An 18,609-nucleotide genomic window follows, 5' to 3' on the forward strand; every position below is an offset into this window, starting at 1 on the left:
ATTGCTGAAGCCCGGCTTGGAGAATTTTGAGCATTACTTTAAAGCATGTGAGATGAGTCCAATTGTGCAGTAGTTTTAGCATTCTTTGGCACTGCCTTTCTTTGGGATTGGAATGAAAACCAGATCTTAAAATATGATAACAATCACTCACACATGATTCACAAAATATTCAATAAAATGTTGCAGAAAATTCTGAATTGCTCTTAAGATTGAAAAGCATTCTTTTTCATGGATGCAGTCACCAATTCTTTGTGCTTGGAGAAATAGAATGTGGACATGTTGATGCCAAAGGAGCTATTCTTAATCTGAAATGTCCTAGAAAATTAAGGGTAAAAATGTAGGGCCAAGCCCTTAGGTCCAACACATGTTAAGTATGGTCTTAGATCCTAGATTAATATAGTCATCTGTAGCATACTACCAACACACGCACACACACACACACAAACACAAACACAAACATACACACACACACAAAACCCTTGCCTCGAAGCCAGATACTACCACCTCCAAAATGAGTATTATTATCTTATCTGTTTTCTGTGGCTTTTTCATATTAGGGAATATGTTGCAACTCTTTCTCCATACCCTTGAATACAACGTTTTAATTTATCTTTTACTTTTTAAACTGCCCCAGCCCTGCTTAAGGAAACAACATATTTTGCTTGATGTCCAGCCTAGATCTTAGTACCTACCCTTTACCAGATTTAGACTTTAGCTTTATGCAGCAGATGCAGGCTGGGTCCATTCACTTCTATACCTCTCTTCTGCAACCACATGTGGCAGGATGTTTCAGCCCTCCCATATCCCTCTTCACTGCTCTAGCTTCCAGAAAGAAGGCACCAGTCACTAACTCTTCATGACTTTGGAGAATAGGAATAATAGCAACACTTCTGAAACAAGAAAGCTACATTTCTATCAAGTTTGGAATGTTCCCCATTAGAATTACAGTGCTGTTGACTCTTATGATAAAAACTGACATGATGATAAGACCAGATTTCCAAAGGGCTGTTCCCAGCAAGGGAGACCGTGTGTCAAAACTCAGCCTGTGAAGGCACAGAGTGGAGTTGGAAAAAGTGGACAGAAAAGCAATGTTGAGACAGGAAGAATGGAGGTAGGGAATAAGGGAGTTAGGGAGAGAAATACAGCCTTTCAAAGAAGAAGATGCATTTAAAGAGAAATTTTATGTATATATGTATTTCTGTTTTCTGTATTGTAGGTTGCCCTGAATGACACTTATGGCACTTTTACAAAGATCTAGACTAAAGACCTATGTTATTCTTCAAGGTTTCTGGAGGCAGATTATCATTTCATTAAATATTGCTATGAAGTTATGCTATAAGGCAGTTAGGTTTCTATAAGTAAGATGGAGAAAAGTATATAGCCTACATTGAGTTCTTCATTTTTGTCAGTATACATTTAAACTGAATTAGCTGGAGTAAAAGCCAAATAAATGAAGATTCAGTCCACACAACTTGAAAAGCTCTGTGATTCTAAGATGCTCTATATTTTAATGAGATGGAATGTTTTATATATATATATAACATATATATATGTTATATATATAATTCCAAAATTTGCACCTAACGTATAATCAGAGCCCCATAAAAATTTATTTACTTTCCCTACTTATCTCTTCTCTCCAAATGATGAATAATAATTCATCAAAAAGAGCACATCAAAATAGTTGAAAATACTATAAATTATGCAGAAAAAGAGAACAAAGAGGGTAAGATGTCAACCATGAAGAGTTAAACTGTTAACTGACTTCCAGCCTTTTAGGCACAGTGAGGGTCAGTGTGTCCTAAGACCCTAAAACGCTTTGACTATGCTAATCCTTGGAGTTATTTTTAAGAATACTGTCTCCAGTTTCTCTTCAGTGATATCAGGCTCTTCCTTTGTAGATACTACTTTTTTTCATGTTTCCATTTTTTCTGTTCCACCTTCTTTAGGCACTCAGCACCATCGTCCCAAGTATTTACATCTTATAGTAGGGAAAACAACTGGTTATCATCCTATTTGTCAGCTATAGTCAGTTCATGTAGTGACTCCCTGAAGGCTGCCTCAGAATTCTTCTCAACATATTACTGGGTAGAATGTGAGGGGAAATGTGCCGATTAATCAGTTTACTCATGATGCTTCTGATGGGTTGGAAGGCTGATGGTATTCTTGTACGGCTTACCTGTCAAATCAACTTTTGTGTAATTTTAAGTCATTAAGCTAGTAGCCTGGCTTCCCACTCTACCAGAATACTTTAAATATTTAATATTTTTTTAATTTTTATTATGAAATATTTTAAATGTTTATTTAAATATCTAATATTTTTAAAATTTTTATTATGAAACATTTTCAGAGAAGGCAGTGGCACCCCACTCCAGTACTCTTGCCTGGAAAATCCCATGGACGGAGGAGCCTGGTAGGCTGCCATCCATGGGGTCGCTAAGAGTTGGACACAACTGAATGACTTCATTTTCACTTTTCACTTTCATGCATTGGAGAAGGAAATGGCAACCCACTCCAGTGTTCTTGCCTGGAGAATCCCAGGGACGGGGGAGCCTGGTGGGCTGCCGTCTATGAAGTCACACAGAGTCGGACACGACTGAAGTGACTTAGCAGCAGCTATGAAATATTTTAAATATTTATTTAAATATCTCTAAACACAAACAGAGATATTTAAATATCTCTACAAATGTAGAGATAATAGAATAATTAAACTGATTTATCCAAAATTTAGATCCACCTAATATCAGTACACGGCCAGTCTTCCTACAGCTATTTCTCAAAGCTCCACATTCTATTATTTCAAGATTATTTTGAAATAAATCCCATAAATTAGACTATTTCATCTGAAAATATTTCAGTATGTATCTCTAAAGAGACAAGTACCTTTTTAATATTTGTATTATCCATTTCCTCCTAGTAAAGGAATGAAAGATTCGACAGTAGACATTTTGGGGAAGCAGATGTTCTCCTCTGAATTGCCAAAATCACATAGAATAGCATTTTCTTGCCTTTTACAAAACTGGTGATTTGAGAATTGCAGGTGATTGTGTTCAATTGGAAAGGAGATTTTGGTCTGCTTTTTCTGACTGGGCCAACTCCATTGCACATGTACAGGCAGAAAGTATGGGAAATGAGAGTGGAGCCATAGGCAATGTGAGACATGATGTGAACCAAGGCCTTCCAAACACTGATGAGAATGAATGATCAGTCTGGATCCAATTTCATTAAGATAAAAACCAAACTGGCTCCTGGCCAACAAAAATGATGCTCCTGGGTTGGGGTGGGTGGGGTAGTCTTGTTGAAGCAATGGTTCGGTATTATACAAAATATTCAATAAAGAGTCTTATTAGATTCTGGTTTCTAATTCTATAAAGTATCAATAAAAGTTAAGGAGAGTCAAGAAAACTATCCTCATGTTCCACTTCCTAAGAGGAGCTAACCTGGAGGTTGAATTTTAGTCACAAGGACTGGAATCAGGTTTGTGTCTGTGTGTGTGTGCTCAGTCACTTCAGTAGTATCTGACTTTTTTGAGAAACCATGGATTGTAGCCCGCCAGGCTCCTTTGTCCATGGGATTTTCCAGGCAAGAATACTGGAGTGTGTTGCCATTTTCTCCTCCAGAGGATCTTCCCAAATGAGGTGTTAAAACTGCATCGCCTGTGCCTCCTGCATTGCAGGCAATTCTTAACCCCCTGAGGTTTGCGTGTAACTACCTTATCTGCTCATTCTTGGTGAAGCCATCACTAGTAAGCAAATATCAAGGCCATATGAACTTGATTACTTGAAAGGGGTATTTCAACAAGCCAAAATTATAAAATCATTTTCTCTCAACCCATGGTTCTTTTTTTTTTTTTTCCTCCAGCCAAAGCTTAAATGATCATCTCAGTTTCTAGCAAAATAAAGTGCTTTTTATGTGCAATGTCTGCTTGCTCTCTGCTTCTTCTTCATTTCATGTCAGCAACCCAGTTGTATCTCACTCTTTTCCACCACATGGACTATAGCCTGCCAGGCCTTTCTGTCCATGGAGTTTTCCAAGTAAGAATACAAGAGTTGGTTGTGAAGCAGGTGGAGGGCTGGCAGCCGCGGGGCTACAGTGGCTCGGCCTGTGGGTCCGGAGCTCCGACTCCCACCTCTCCCCTTCCGGCCCGCCAGCCATGCCTGCCAGCCCTTTCCCTTTGCCGGGGCTCCCACCTGACCAGCCTCCCTTCCCCGTCTGGTTGGGATTTGGGAGCTGAACCGTCTGGGGCCCTAGGGCCAATGCAGTGCCAGCTCCTCTGGGGCCTGGCTGGAGTCCTCCTCACCCTTCTGTGCATGGGGCTCCTCTCCCTACGGTACCACTCAAGCCTGTCCCCGCAGCGTGTGCCCAAAACCCCTGAGCTGAGCCCACCAAGCCCTTGGCCCTCCGAGCTGCAGCTCCACGATGTCTTCATCGTAGTCAAGACGACCCAGGCCTTCCACCACTGCCGCCAGGAGCTGCAGCTCAACACGTGGGTCTCCAGGACCCAGCCATTCATCTTCAGTGACAGCCCGGATGAAGGCCTACAGGAAAGACTGGGGTCCCACCTTGTGGGACCAACTGCTCTGCAGAGCACAGCCACCCTGCCCTGTCCTGCAAGATGGCCGCTGAATTTGATGCCTTCTTGGCCAGTGAGCTGAGATGATTCTGCCATGTGGATAAGGACAACTATCTGAACCCAAGGGAGCTACTGAAGTTGCTGAAAACCTTCCCCCAGACCCGCGACGTCTACGTAGGCTGACCTAGCCTGAATTGGCCAATTCACGCTTCGGAGTCACAACCTCACAACTGCACAAGGCTGATAAACCGCATAAGGCTGACAGAGTTCTGTTTTACCACCGGGGGAGCTGGCTTCTGCATCAACTACAAACTGGCTTTGAAGATGGCCCCCTGGGCCAGTGGCTCCCACTTCATGGACATATCTGCCCTCATCTGGCTGCCTGATGACAGCACCGTGGGCTACATTGTTGAGTGCAAGCTGGGCAGCCTGGAGACCCTGCAGCTGCTGGAGGCTGCCCAGCTCCCGGAGCAGGTCACTCTTAGCTACGGCATCTTTGAGGGGAAACTTAACGTTATTAATCTCCATGGCCCCTTCTCGCCTGAGGAGGGCCCCTCCAGGTTTCACTCCCTCCATTGTCTCCTCTACCCGGATACTCCCTGGTGCCTGCAGCTGGTGGCTTGATAAACCCTGAATCTCTGGGCAAAGACTGGGTTGAGGCTCTCTGGTTGTCCTTAGCCTCCCAGGAAGCCTTGAGGGCCCATGGCAGGTCTTGTGTGCATGTTGGTGGGGGGTCAGTCCCTGGCAGGGCCTCTGAGAGATGAACAAGCCCAGGATTCGATGATGACTGGTGCTGAATGCATCTCAAGCCCCTGGGAGGCATGTTGCACAGCCCAGGATTGGGGGCACCAAGTAAGGGCCAGAGAGGTCTCAGTGGCTGAGCCTCCATGGGCCCAGGGTGGCTGAACTGAATGAGGATGGAGGGTCCTTAAGCTACTTGGACTCAGGAATCCTAAACCTCCAGAGAATTACCTGGGCCCCTGGGTGTGTAGAGCCCCTAGCTCTGGTCTCTCAGTTCCTCTCCTGGGATCAAGCACTGGGCCACTCACTCCTGGCTTCCTTGGCTGGATCCTCAAGCACTGAGGGGACCCAAGTGGAAGAAGGGTAGAATCCAGAGTCTGTGGCAGATAATGTTGTTGCTGACCAGTCTCCAGCCCCTGCTCCGCACCTGATGTTGTTTGGCACATCAGCATGTCCAGATCCAGATGATGAATCAGAATGGGTCCCAGCCCATCATGATGTTCCTGTTGCTCACTTTTGCAGCTTCCCTTGCTATTAGGAGCTACTACAAGACAGAGGAACCAGAGATTAAATTGCCAACATCCACTGGATCATCAAAAAAGCAAGAGAGCTCCAGAAAAACATCTATTTCTGCTTTATTGACTATGCCAAAGCCTTTGACTGTGTGGATCACAATAAACTGTGGAAAATTCTGAAAGAGATAGGAATACCAGACCACCTGACCTGCCTCTTGAGAAACCTATATGCAGGTCAGGAAGCAATAGTTAGAGCTGGACATGGAACAACAGACTGGTTCCAAATAGGAAAAGGAGTATGTCAAGGCTGTACATTGTCACCCTGCTTATTTAACTTCTATGCAGAGTACATCATGAGAAACACTGGACTGGAAGAAGCAGAAGCTGGAATCAAGATTGCCGGGAGAAATATCAATAACCTCAGACATACAGATGACACCACCCTTACGGCAGAAGTGAAGAGGAACTAAAAAGCCTCTTGATGAAAGTGAAAGAAGAGAGTGAAAAAGTTGGCTTAAAGCTCAACATTCAGAAAACGAAGACCATGGCATCTGGTCCCATCACTTCATGGGAAATAGATGGGGAAACAGTGTCAGACTTTATCTTTTTGAGCTCCAAAGTCACTGCAGATGATGACTGCAGCCATGAAATTAAAAGATGCTTACTCCTTGAAAGAAAGTTATGACCAACCTAGATAGCATATTAAAAAGCAGAGACATTACTTTGCCAGCAAAGGTCCGTCTAGTTAAGACTATGGTTTTTCCTGTGGTCATGTATGAATGCGAGAGTTGGATTGTGAAGAAGGCTGAGCGTTGAAAAATTGATGCTTCTTCTCCAACAGAAGTGTTGGAGAAGACTCTTGAGAGTCCTTTGGACTGCAAGGAGATCCAACCAGTCCATTCTGAAGGAGATCAGCCCTGGGTGTTCTTTGGAAGGAATGATGCTAAAACTGAAACTCCAGTACTTTGGCCACCTCATGCAAAGAGTTGACTCATTGGAAAAGACTCTGATGCTGGGAGGAATTGGGGGCAGGAGAAGGGGACGACAGAGGATGAGATGGCTGGATGGCATCACCGACTTGATGGATGTGAGTTTGAGTGAACTCCGGGAGTTGGTGATGGACACAGAGGCCTGGTGTGCTGCGATTCATGGAGTCGCAAAGAGTCGGACACAACTTATCGACTGAACTGAACTGAACTGACTTGGCCCAGCTATGGCCAGAGCTAGATCTCTGTCTGTTAGTGAGAATTAAGTAAAGCCAATAGAGAGGCTTCTGGGGAAGGTTTTGTAGCCCTGTACCCCATCTTCCTACTGCAAATGTGGGTGTGATGTCTGGATCTAGGGAAGCCACCTTGCTGCCATGAAGGGAATGCCAAGACAATCATTTCCACAGCTGTCCCTTCCAACATCTTGTTCTGTAAGAAGATTACCCCTTATTTGTTAAAAAAAAAAAAAAAAAAAAAAAGAGAGAGAGAGAGAGTTGGTTGCCATTTTCTATTCCAGGGGATTTTCCCAACCCAGGGATCAAACCCAAGTGTCTTTGTCTACCACATTGGCAGGTGGATTCTTTAACACTGCACCACCTGGGAGGCTCGTACTCTCTGCACTTCTCCTCATTTGCACACAAATTCAAGAACCAGAACTGCACGAACTAATCAGTACTGTTCCTCTTTGCTTGTCTAAGACTCCATTGCCCTATCCAGGACTTCCTCATTTCCAGGGAATTTCCATTCACTCAAGCTGCTCATGGAGCCATTTTATTCCCTCTCCTCAGATGTATGCCTATCCATGAAATGTCTATGAATAAGACTCTGATTTCATAAAGCACACTAAATGAGCCCCTGCATGATTTTGCATCACTTATTCCCCCTCCCCCTTAGAAAGTGGATAACTAAGAGCAAGCTGGCTGACTACTAATAAATGTTTAGCAGACAGCAAGCAACATCATGTCCATTGTTGCCTGAGTCCCTCCACCTTGCACAAGATAAAGTCAGTTCATATCAGTGAAGGAACTATCTGTGTGTTGATCTCTTTTATATGTATGTTCTTGATCTACTCCTGCTCCTATAACAAAATGCCATGGATTAGGTGAGTTATAAACAAAAGAAATTTATTTTTCACAGTTCTGGGGGCTGAGAAGTCCAAACTCAAGGTACCAGTAGAGTTGGTGTCTGGTGAGAGTCTGATTCCTGATTCATAGATGGCTCTCTCCTTTTACTGTGTCCTCACATGGTTGAAGCAACAAGGGAGCTCTGTGAGATCGTTTATAAAGTCACTAATCCCATTCATGAGGCTCCACGCTCATGACTTAATCATTTCCCAAGGGCCCCCCAACCTTCTCACACCATCACATATGAATTTGGAGGGTAGGTTATACAATCATTCAGTCTATAGCACACATCTTGACTATGCATTGCTATATGCCTTAGAGTTAATACATACAGATTTCTGAAAGTGTTTTGTGATGAAAGATGTGACACAAATATAAGTTCTCACTATTGCTTGCATTATAGCTTTTATATAATCTACTTTACTAGAACAATCATAAAATTACATATTTTCCAATCATCAGGTGAAATATAGAATATTCTTTCCTAAGCACAAAACAAACCCATATTGGATTTTATAACTTGGATAGATACTATTTTATTGTTACTCTTATATTATGCCTCTGTACTCTCTTTTATGCATCACCTTTTCACAAAATGCAAAGAATGGTCCCTCAGTGATTGTTTAATCTGACTGTATTGCAAGTAAAAAGAAATATCTTCAATCACCTCTTCCTTCTTTCAAAGGAAGCAATAGCCTCACAGACAAGGAAGGCTCACAGACAGTATCAAAGGAGACCATCACTGAAAATGTCAAAGTCCCCTCATTTGAACCACATTGGGAAGACGGCAAGTGTAAGAATGTTTCAACCCACTGCCATGGGCTCCATGTGGTTCTTTAGAGCTTCATGTGCAAGCATTGTGGCATCTGCAGAAAAAAAAAATTAAAGTTACAGTAATAGTTTATAGAGATAAATAACTAAACATTAAAGTTATTGCTTTTAATTAAATTATTTAAACTTCAAAATTTCATAGGAGAAAAAATGCATCAATGGTGTAGTTGATTTACCATAGAGGGCAATATGAACGTCATAGTTGCCTTGCAAAATGGTGAGATTAAAGCCATTCAAAAAGTTTAATAAAGATGATAATTTGCCAGTGACACTGAAGAAAATATTCTAGGCATCCTTGATTGCTCTCTTTCCCTTCCATTACATCTCTACCAGTGCCATGAGTTCTGATGCCAACCACAAAGGTTAAAAAGTGGACAGTTGCCCAATTCCTGGAAATCCCCCCACCTTCCCCAAATAGTTGGAATAATCCTCCCATTCATTTGCCTATGAAATTACCCAGCCCATAAAAATTAACCATGCCATATTTCAAAGCTGCTGTCTCCTTCTGAGATGGCCCACACTCTATGAGTGTGTTTCTCTCTAAATAAATCTGCTTCTTACCTAAAAACAAACAAACAAGTAAATTATTTCTAAAATCTTCTGAAAATTCTGCCTTTTAAATTATGTAGATCATGACCTAGTAGTTATGTCATACAAACAGAAGATACTTGTGGGCTGACAAAAAAAAATTCAGAATTACCCTCTGTCCTATGCTATTTTTTTCTCCCAGATACATTTTGTGTGTGTGTGTTTCTCTGCCATGCTTTATATCTGCAGTAGGACTGCCTTTGTAAACAGCATTCCTCATATTCCTGTGCCAGCTGGCAATGGGAGGCCTTCACTGGAGATTGGGAGATGAAAGAAAAAGATCACGGCATTTCTTCCTTATTTGCTCCACTCCTAAGGACAGCTCAATTTCTATGCTTCTGGTTTTCCCTGAACATTCTTTTTTGTTTTACCCCTTAGCTAAAAAGTGGTCCCTTCTTTAAAGTCTTTCATCTGAGGTGAGTTCTCTTTTGCTGTGTCCTTGACTTTTATACAGGCTCTCCCAGTAAATCAGATGATAAAGAATCCACCTGCAATGCAGGGCACCAAGGTTTGATCCCTGGGTTGGGAAGATCCCCTGGAGAAGAGAATGGCTACCCACTCCAGGATTCTTGCCATGGGCAGAAGAGCCTCTTTATGGGGTCATAAAGAGTCAGATAGGATTTAACAACTAATGCTTTCATTTTTTTCTACTTGACTTCAATACATCTAGAACAACTTGGGGTAGCTAAGACAGCCAAATTCCCAAAGACATGACGATTTAAGGTAAAATTTCTCCGTGATCTGGAAGAGTTTAAGGAAAAATGCTGATCATTAGCATCAAGGCAAAGATAGATTAAGGTAAATCTAAAGTGAAGAGCTGAGAACATATCCATAGTATAAGAGAACAAGAGTAAAAAATGAGTGAAAAAAGCCCTGGGAAATAAGAGTAGTGATGATAACTAAGAATGCAGAGTACTTGGGAAGGTGCTGTATCACTAAAGAAAAATCTCAGAAAGAGATACATTATTAAGCCTTATAAAATGAATAATTTAAATTTTATGTTGCAACATCATGCTGACAATTTTTTTTTTAGTTAAGGATTTTTAATTTTTTGTTAAGGATTTTTGCATATATGTTCATCAGTGATATTGGCCTGTAGTTTTCTTTTTTGTGTGGCATCTTTGTCTGGTTTTGGTATTCAGGTGATTGTAGCCTCATAGAATGAGTTTGGAAGTTTACCTTCCTCTGAAATTTTCTGGAAGTGTTTGAGTAGGATAGGTGTTAGCTCTTCTCTAAATTTTTGGTAGAATTCATCTGTGAAGCCATCAGTCCCAGGCTTTTGTTTGCTCGAAGATTTCTGATTATAGTTTCAATTTTCATGCTTGTGATGAGTCTGTTAAGATTTTCTATTTCTTCCTGGTTCAGTTTTGGAAAGTTAAACTATTCTAAGAATTTGTTCATTTATTCCAAGTGGTCCGTTTTATTGGCATATATTTGCTGATAGTAGTCTGTTATGATCCTTTGTATTTCTGTGTTGTCAGTTGTGATTTCTCCATTTTCATTTCTAATTTTGTTGATTTGATTCTTCTCCCTTTTTTTCTCGATTAGTCTAGCTAAGGGTTTGTCTATTTTATTTATCTTCTCAAAGAACCAGCTTTTAGTTTTGTTGATATTTGCTATGGTCTCCTTTGTTTCTTTTGCATTTATTTCTGCCCCAATTTTTATGACTTATTTCCTTCTACTAACCCTGGAGTTCTTCATTTCTTCTTTTCCTAGTTGCTTTAGATGTAGCTGCTGCTGCTGCTAAGCCACTTCAGTCGTGTCCAACTCTGTGCAACCCCATAGACGGCAGCCTACCAGGCTCCTCCATCCCTGGGATTCTCCAGGCAGGAACACTGGAGTGGGTTGCCATTTCCTGCTCCGATGCATGAAAGTGAAAAGTGAAAATGAAGTCGTTCAGTTGTGTCCGACTCTTCGTGACCCTAGGGACTGCAGCCTACCAGGCTCCTTCATCCATGGGATTTTCCAGGCAAGTGTACTGGAGAGTTAGGTTATTTATTTGATTTTTCTCCTGTTTCTTGAGGTAAGCTTCTATTGCTATGAACCTTCCCATTAGCACTGCTTTTACTGAATCCCATAGGTTTTAGGCTGTTGTGTTTTAAGTTTTATTCGTTTCTATGAATATTTTCATTTCTTTTTTTATTTCTTCTGTGATTTGTTGGTTATTCAGAAGTGTGTTGTTTAGCCTCCATATGTTTGATTTTTTCATAGTTTTTTTCCTGTAGTTGATATCTAATCTTACTGTATTGTGATTAGAAAAGATGCTTGAGATGATTTACATTTTTCTGAATTTACGAAGGCTAGATTTATGGCCCAGGATGTGATCTATCCTGGAGAAGGTTCCGTGTGTACTTGAGAAAAAGGTGAAATTCATTGTTTTGGGGTGAAATGTCCTATAGACATCAACTAGGTCTCACTAGTCCATTGTATCATTTTTTTTTAATTTTTTATTTTTTTTAAATTTTAAAATCTTTAATTCTTACATGCGTTCCCAAACATGAACCCCCCTCCCACCTCCCTCCCCACAACATCTCTCTGGGTCATCCTCATGCACCAGCCCCAAGCAAGCTGCACCCTACTTCAGACATGGACTGGCGATTCAATTCTTACATGACAGTATACATGTTAGAATTCCCATTCTCCCAAATCATCCCACCCTCTCCCTCTCCCTCTGAGTCCAAAAGTCCATTATACACATCTGTGTCTTTTTTCCTGTCTTGCATACAGGGTCGTCATTGCCATCTTCCTAAATTCCATATATATGTGTTAGTATACTGTATTGGTGTTTTTCTTTCTGGCTTACTTCACTCTGTATAATTGGCTCCAGTTTCACCCATCTCATCAGAACTGATTCAAATGAATTCTTTTTAACGGCTGAGTAATACTTCATTGTGTATATGTACCACAGCTTTCTTATCCATTCATCTGCTGATGGACATCTAGGTTGTTTCCATGTCCTGGCTATTATAAACAGTGCTGCAATGAACATTGGGGTACATGTGTCTCTTTCAACTCTGGTTTCCTCGGTGTGTATGCCCAGAAGTGGGATTGCTGGGTCATAAGGTAGTTCTATTTGCAATTTTTTAAGGAATCTCCACACTGTTCTCCATAATGGCTGTACTAGTTTGCATTCCCACCAACAGTGTAGGAGGGTTCCCTTTTCTCCACACCCTCTCCAGCATTTATTGCTTGCAGATTTTTGGATCACAGCCATTCTGACTGGTGTGAAGTGGTACCTCATTGTGGTTTTGATTTGCATTTCTCTAATAATGAGTGATGTTGAGCATCTTTTCATGTGTTTGTTAGCCATCCGTATGTCTTCTTTGGAGAAATGTCTATTTAGTTCTTTGGCCCATTTTTTGATTGGGTCGTTTATTTTTCTGGAATTGAGCTGCAGAAGTTGCTTGTATATTTTTGAGATTAGTTGTTTGTCAGTTGTTTCATTTGCTATTATTTTCTCCCATTCAGAAGGCTGTCTTTTCACCTTGCTTATATTTTCCTTTGTTGTACAGAAGCTTTTAATTTTAATTAGATCCCATTTGTTTATTTTTGTTTTTATTTCCAGAATTCTGGGAGGTGGATCATAGAGGATCCTGCTGTGATTTATGTCTGAGAGTGTTTTGCCTATGTTCTCCTCTAGGAGTTTTATAGTTTCTGATCTTACATTTAGATCTTTAATCCATTTTGAGTTTATTTTTGTGTACGGTGATAGAAAGTGATCTAGTTTCATTCTTTTACAAGTGGTTGACCAGTTTTCCCAGCACCACTTGTTAAAGAGATTGTCTTTACTCCATCATTTAAAGTTTGTGTTTCCTTGCAAATTTTCTGTTTAGTTGATCTATCCATAGGTGTGAGTGGGGTATTAAAGCCACTAACCTTTTCTGTGTTTCCTGTCTAGAGAAGATCCTTCAGCATTTGTTGAAGATCTGGTTTGGTGGTGCTGAATTCTCTCAGTTTTTGCTTGTCTATAAAGCTCTTGATTTCTCTTTATATTTGAAATGAGATCCTTGCTGGGTACAGTAATCTGACTGTAGACTTTTCTCTTTCATCACTTTAAGTATTTCCTGCCATTCCCTTCAGGACTGAAGAGTTTCTATTGAAAGATCAGCTGTTATCCTTATGGAAATCCCCTTGTGTGTTATTTGTTATTTTTTCTCCTGTTGCTTGTAGTATTTGTTATTTGTGTTTGATCTTTGTTAATTTCATTAACGTGTGTCTTGGGGTGTTTCACCTTGGGTTTATTCTATTTGGGACTCTCTGGGTTTCTTGGACTTGGGTGGCTATTGCCCTCCCCATTTTAGGGAACTTTTCAACTATCATCTCCTCAAGTATTTTCTCATGGTCTTTCTTTTTGTCTTCTTCTTCTGGCACTCCTATGATTCGAATGTTGGGGTGTTTAACATTGTCCCAGAGGTCTCTGAAGTTGTCCTCATTTCTTTTCATTATTTTTTTTCTTTTTTCCTCTCTGCTTCATTTATTTCCACAATTATGTCTTCTACCTCACTTATCCTCTCTTCTGCCTTCATTATCCTACTGTTGGTTCCCTCCAGAGTGCTTTTGATCTCAGCTATTGCATTATTCATTATTGACTGACTCTTTTTTATTTCTCCTAGGTCCTTTAAAAATTGCAAAAATTATAAAAAATATATATATGAAATCTGCTTTAAAAATAGGGTCTTTTTCAAGGTAATAGTAGTTTTTAAAAATTAAAATAAAAGGAGTAATAAAGAACTTAATTTTTTTTAATCAAATATTAAAAAATGATAATAGTAAAATATATCTAGGAATTTCTCTGGAGCTGTTGAGGGCAGTGTGGGGTCAGTTCAGTTTCAGTTAGTTCCTTGTTCCAGCTTATACTTCTCAAGGCCTATAGGCCCCTTCCAATGTAGTCAGTGTTAACTACAGGGTTTTAATCTGTTGCAGCTATCACTTTCAAAGCTATTCCCTCTTCTTTTTGTATTTTGGCTTATCTGTTTACAAGTCTCTTCAGTGTCTAATTTCTGCCCTGACACAAGAGGGCAAAGTTCAGTTCAGCCATTCAGTCATGTCTGAAAGGGGGCAAAGGTGGTCATTTATTAAAGCTCACTTGTTCAATTGTGCTGTGGGGAGGGAGGAACACTGGGGAGTGCTTGCAGTGTCTGGGCCACACTGGGTTTGCCCCCGCTCATGGCGTGTGTGCTTTCCCAGTCTACACTACTCGGGCTCCAGGTTGCTCTGCAGGTTAACTGTCTAAAGCAAGCCCTGGGCTGTGTGCACTTCCCAGGTCTAAGCCTCTCAGGTGCAGGTTCTTGGGTACTCCATAAAGGAACAGACTTGACTGGGCCTGCGTTTTGTGCGCTTCCCAGGTCTGAGCAGCTCAGGCGACCAGGTGCTTGGCGAGCGCACTCTCCTCAGGTGGGCAGTGTGTCTTATCACCTCCTCCTTCCCAGCCGCTCAGTTTCCTGGGTGCACCGCAAGAGCGCCGTCTCAGGTGTGCCGTGTGTCTCTTCTGGGAAATTGATTTCTGACTGCGACCCTCCTGGCAGATGTCAACTGTCCAGGATCCCAGGAAGGCTTGGTTAGTAACAGGAAGCCTGCTCACAGTTTGGTGGAGAATGCCATCTCTGGGGCCGAGATTGCCCATTGCCTTCCGGCTCTGGCTGTCACCCGCCTGCCTCTCTGCCTCCAGTGGGCGGAGGGGGTCTGTCCGCGGCCAGCTAGCTTCCTCTGGTATTTGCTCAGTCCTTTGTTCTGTGAGCGGGCCAGCCTGTACCTTAGAGCTTTTCATGGGAAAGTTATCTCTCTCTCCCTTTTTTTTTTTTTTTCTCTCTCTCTCTCTCTCTCTGGCTATCCCACAGTTTGGGTAGCTATCTCACATTATCTCCCTCAGAATGTCCTCAGGTCATTCAGGCCTGGTCCTTACCCTAAGCAAGCAGCCCACATCTCCCTGTTCAACCCCACTCACTGCTGGCAGATGCATGCGTCTGGGCTACTTTTCCACTGGGAGTTGCAATTAGGTGTATAATCTATGGGTATTTTTTTTTTCCCCTCCCGGTTATGTTGCCCTCTGAGATTCCAAAACTCCCCACAGACACACCTGTGAGAGGGTTTCCTGGTGTTTGGAAATGTGTCCTTCACAACTCCCTCATGAAGGGGTCTCTACTCCTAACTGTTTGTCTCTCTTTTTATATTTTATATTTTGTCCTACCTCCTTTCAAAGAGAATGGGCTGCCTCTCTGGGTGTCTGGTGCCCTTGCCAGCATTCAGAAGTTGTTTTGTGGGATTTGTTCAGTGTTCAAATGATCTTTCGATGAATTTGTGGGGGAGAAAGTGGTCTCCCTGTCCTATTCCTTCACCACCTTAGGACTGCCAGCTATAGTGCCCTTATGTTAAAGATGCACTTCTTAAAGAAGCATATGTTGGCCCTTGCTTTTTATTCATTTTGACAAGCTATGTCTTTTATTTGAGGGTATATGATCCATTTACATTTAATGTGGTTACTGATGTGATTAGGATTAACTCTATCTAGAAGACAATTTCTTTTTCCTCTACTCTTTCTTTTTTTGGATTAACTAATGGCTTTTTTAAAGTGTCAGTGTGTTTTTGTTGTTGTTGTTTTTGAATTTTTAGTTATAAATCTGCCATGTTAGTTTAGAAGATGATCTGGGGGTTGTAGCATCCATTTTTAATGTATCAGTCTAGTTACAAGTGACAGTATACTGTTTCACATATAACATAGGAAACTTATAATAGTATACTTCAGCATCTCCCCTTCTGTACAATAAGTTATTATTGCCATACATTTCACTTTCACATATGTTATAAATCCTGCTACATTAATATTATTTTCTTTAAATGTTTATTATAGTTTACATACTTACTTAGTAATATTTTCTTATTCTTGTATATTTTCCCATGTTGCAACTGTTTCTAGTGTTCTTCATATCTTTATTGAGGTTCAACTTATCATCTGGTATTGTTTTCCTCCTCCCCAAAGACTTCCTTTATCATCTCCTATGAATTAAGTGTGCAGATAATGAATACTACTTTCAACTGCTACGTATCTGGAAAAGTCTTTCTTTCACCCTCAAATTTGAAAACTACTCTTGCTGAATATAAAATTCCTGAATGATATCTTTCTCTTTCAGTACTTAAATGATATTTCTCTACTGTCTTCTTGCTTGAATTTTTTCTTAGAAAATAAATACTATTTTGGATCTTTAGAATTAAATGTGCCCTTTGTCTCAGTCTTCCTTTGTCTTTATTATAATAAAGATATTCTTTATTACTTGAGCAAATCATTGTACTTTGGTATAATTTTCTTCATGCCTCTTGTGCCTAGGGTTCATAAAATCTTATTATCTGTGAGGTTATAGGTTTTATTCGGTTTAGCAGATTTTTGGCAATTATTTCTTCAAATATTTTTCTTCACCACTCCCCTCTCTTCTGTGGATTCTATTTATATGTATATTAGGTCTCTCATGGCTTTTCAAAACTCACTAATATTGCTTTAATTGCATATTTGGGTTTTTTCCCCCCTATGTTTAATTTGGAATATCCCCACTGCTTTATTGTATTACACTTATTGATATTTTCTTCTGCAGTGTCTAATCTAATTTATGATTCATCTCAGTTTTTTACTTTATCTTTTTAGATGCTGGATATTTTTGTTTTCCTATACAGAGTCAAATTTTTTCCTAAAATTAGCTTACTTTAAGTCAATTAAACTTTGAGGGGTCTTGTTTCTAAGATTTGTTAAGCGGGTCTAGATTATGATTAATCTAGAAATAAATATTTTATACTATTGAGGCAATATTCCTCTGTATATTCTACTCAAATGTTTCATAAATCATGTGATTTCCTAGTCTTATTGGTGGGGCCAGGAACATCTCTTAAATGTGGGTATGTTGCCTCTACTTCTTTCAGATGACTCTTTCCCCAATCTGCCAGTTTCCTCACACACATATGTTGATCATTGCTCCAGTAAACACTCAAGAGTAACCCTTTGCATATCTCTGAAATTCTCTGGCTGTGCAACTTTCTCTTGTCTAGTAGTCTTTCCTATGAACTCTAGCTACCTTCATCTTCCTGCTTTCTCAACAATATACCCTCTACTCAGCCAGAGGGCTAGAACCACCATCAGTTATCCTTTCTTACACCATGACCCATGAACTCTCCATACAATAACATGAAACAATCATATTTCACCTGATTTGTTTGACAGATGTCCAGTGATTTATATATCAGCTCAGTTCAGTTCAGTCGCTCAATCGTCTCTGACTCTTTGTGACCCCAGGGACTGCAGCATGCCAGGCCTCCCTGTCTGTCACCAACTCCCAGAGTTTACTTAAACTCATATCCATTGAGTTGGTGATGCCATCCAACCATCTCATCCTGTCATCCCCTTTTCCTCCCACCTTCAATCTTTCCCAGCATCAGGGTCTTTTCAAATGAGTCAGCTCTTTGCATCAGGTGGCCAAAGTATAATTTTTCCTATACTTTGTTCAATTATTTTATGTGGAAAAAGGAAATGCAATTTCTGTTATTCCATCTTGTTTCAAAGAGTAAGCACTGTGGCTGCTTTTATTTTTATATTGTTTTACTTTTTAATGCAGAGTTTGGAGAATAAATAGTTTAAGTCTAGAGAGTAAAAAGAATAAAGCAATAGCCAAAAAAGAGTGAGAGACTGGGATAGGCAAGATCTTAGTTCTCAGGAATGATTCATGAGGGAAGGGAATAGGAAAGAAGAAAGAACTATAAATATGATTTCCCTAGGCTTCATTCATATGAAAATTTAAGAATAAGCAATTAAATTTAATTATTTTAAAATTACTTTTTGTTGTCAGCCTGTCTTTTGTTTTGATTTATTTTAAATATTGTACTATGCATAAACTGAGCCAATGGCTTTTATGCAGGTTATAAATATTGTCCTGCACTTTCAAAAGTCTACACTTTCCCACGTGTAGAGTTTTCTTTCCATTTGGAATCTGATTCCACATTGACCTCCCTCAACTCTTTACATCCTTTTACATTCAGCAGATTTCCTCTGTGAAGCTTTTCCCCTCTACTCTGAGGCTAAGCCTGTTTCTCTCCTTTTTCTGCTCCTACAGTTCTTTCTTCATGTATACACAAATTCTAGCACATACTACTTTGTATACCACTAAGAGTTTATACAAGATTTCCTCAGCAGACTGAAAGCATATGCATTCTGAGCTAAAGCATATGAAAGCATATGAAAGGTAGGAACCACATCTCAATCACTTTGGATTGAG

The 18,609-nt window shown here is 40.4% G+C and overlaps 1 pseudogene; it reads left to right on the top strand.

Annotated features, from left to right (window-relative positions):
- On the top strand, nucleotides 4,257–5,197 carry LOC102176280 (annotated as a pseudogene).

This window comes from Capra hircus, chromosome 3, assembly GCF_001704415.2.
Source record: "Capra hircus breed San Clemente chromosome 3, ASM170441v1, whole genome shotgun sequence".
Classification (NCBI taxonomy): Eukaryota; Metazoa; Chordata; class Mammalia; order Artiodactyla; family Bovidae; genus Capra; species Capra hircus.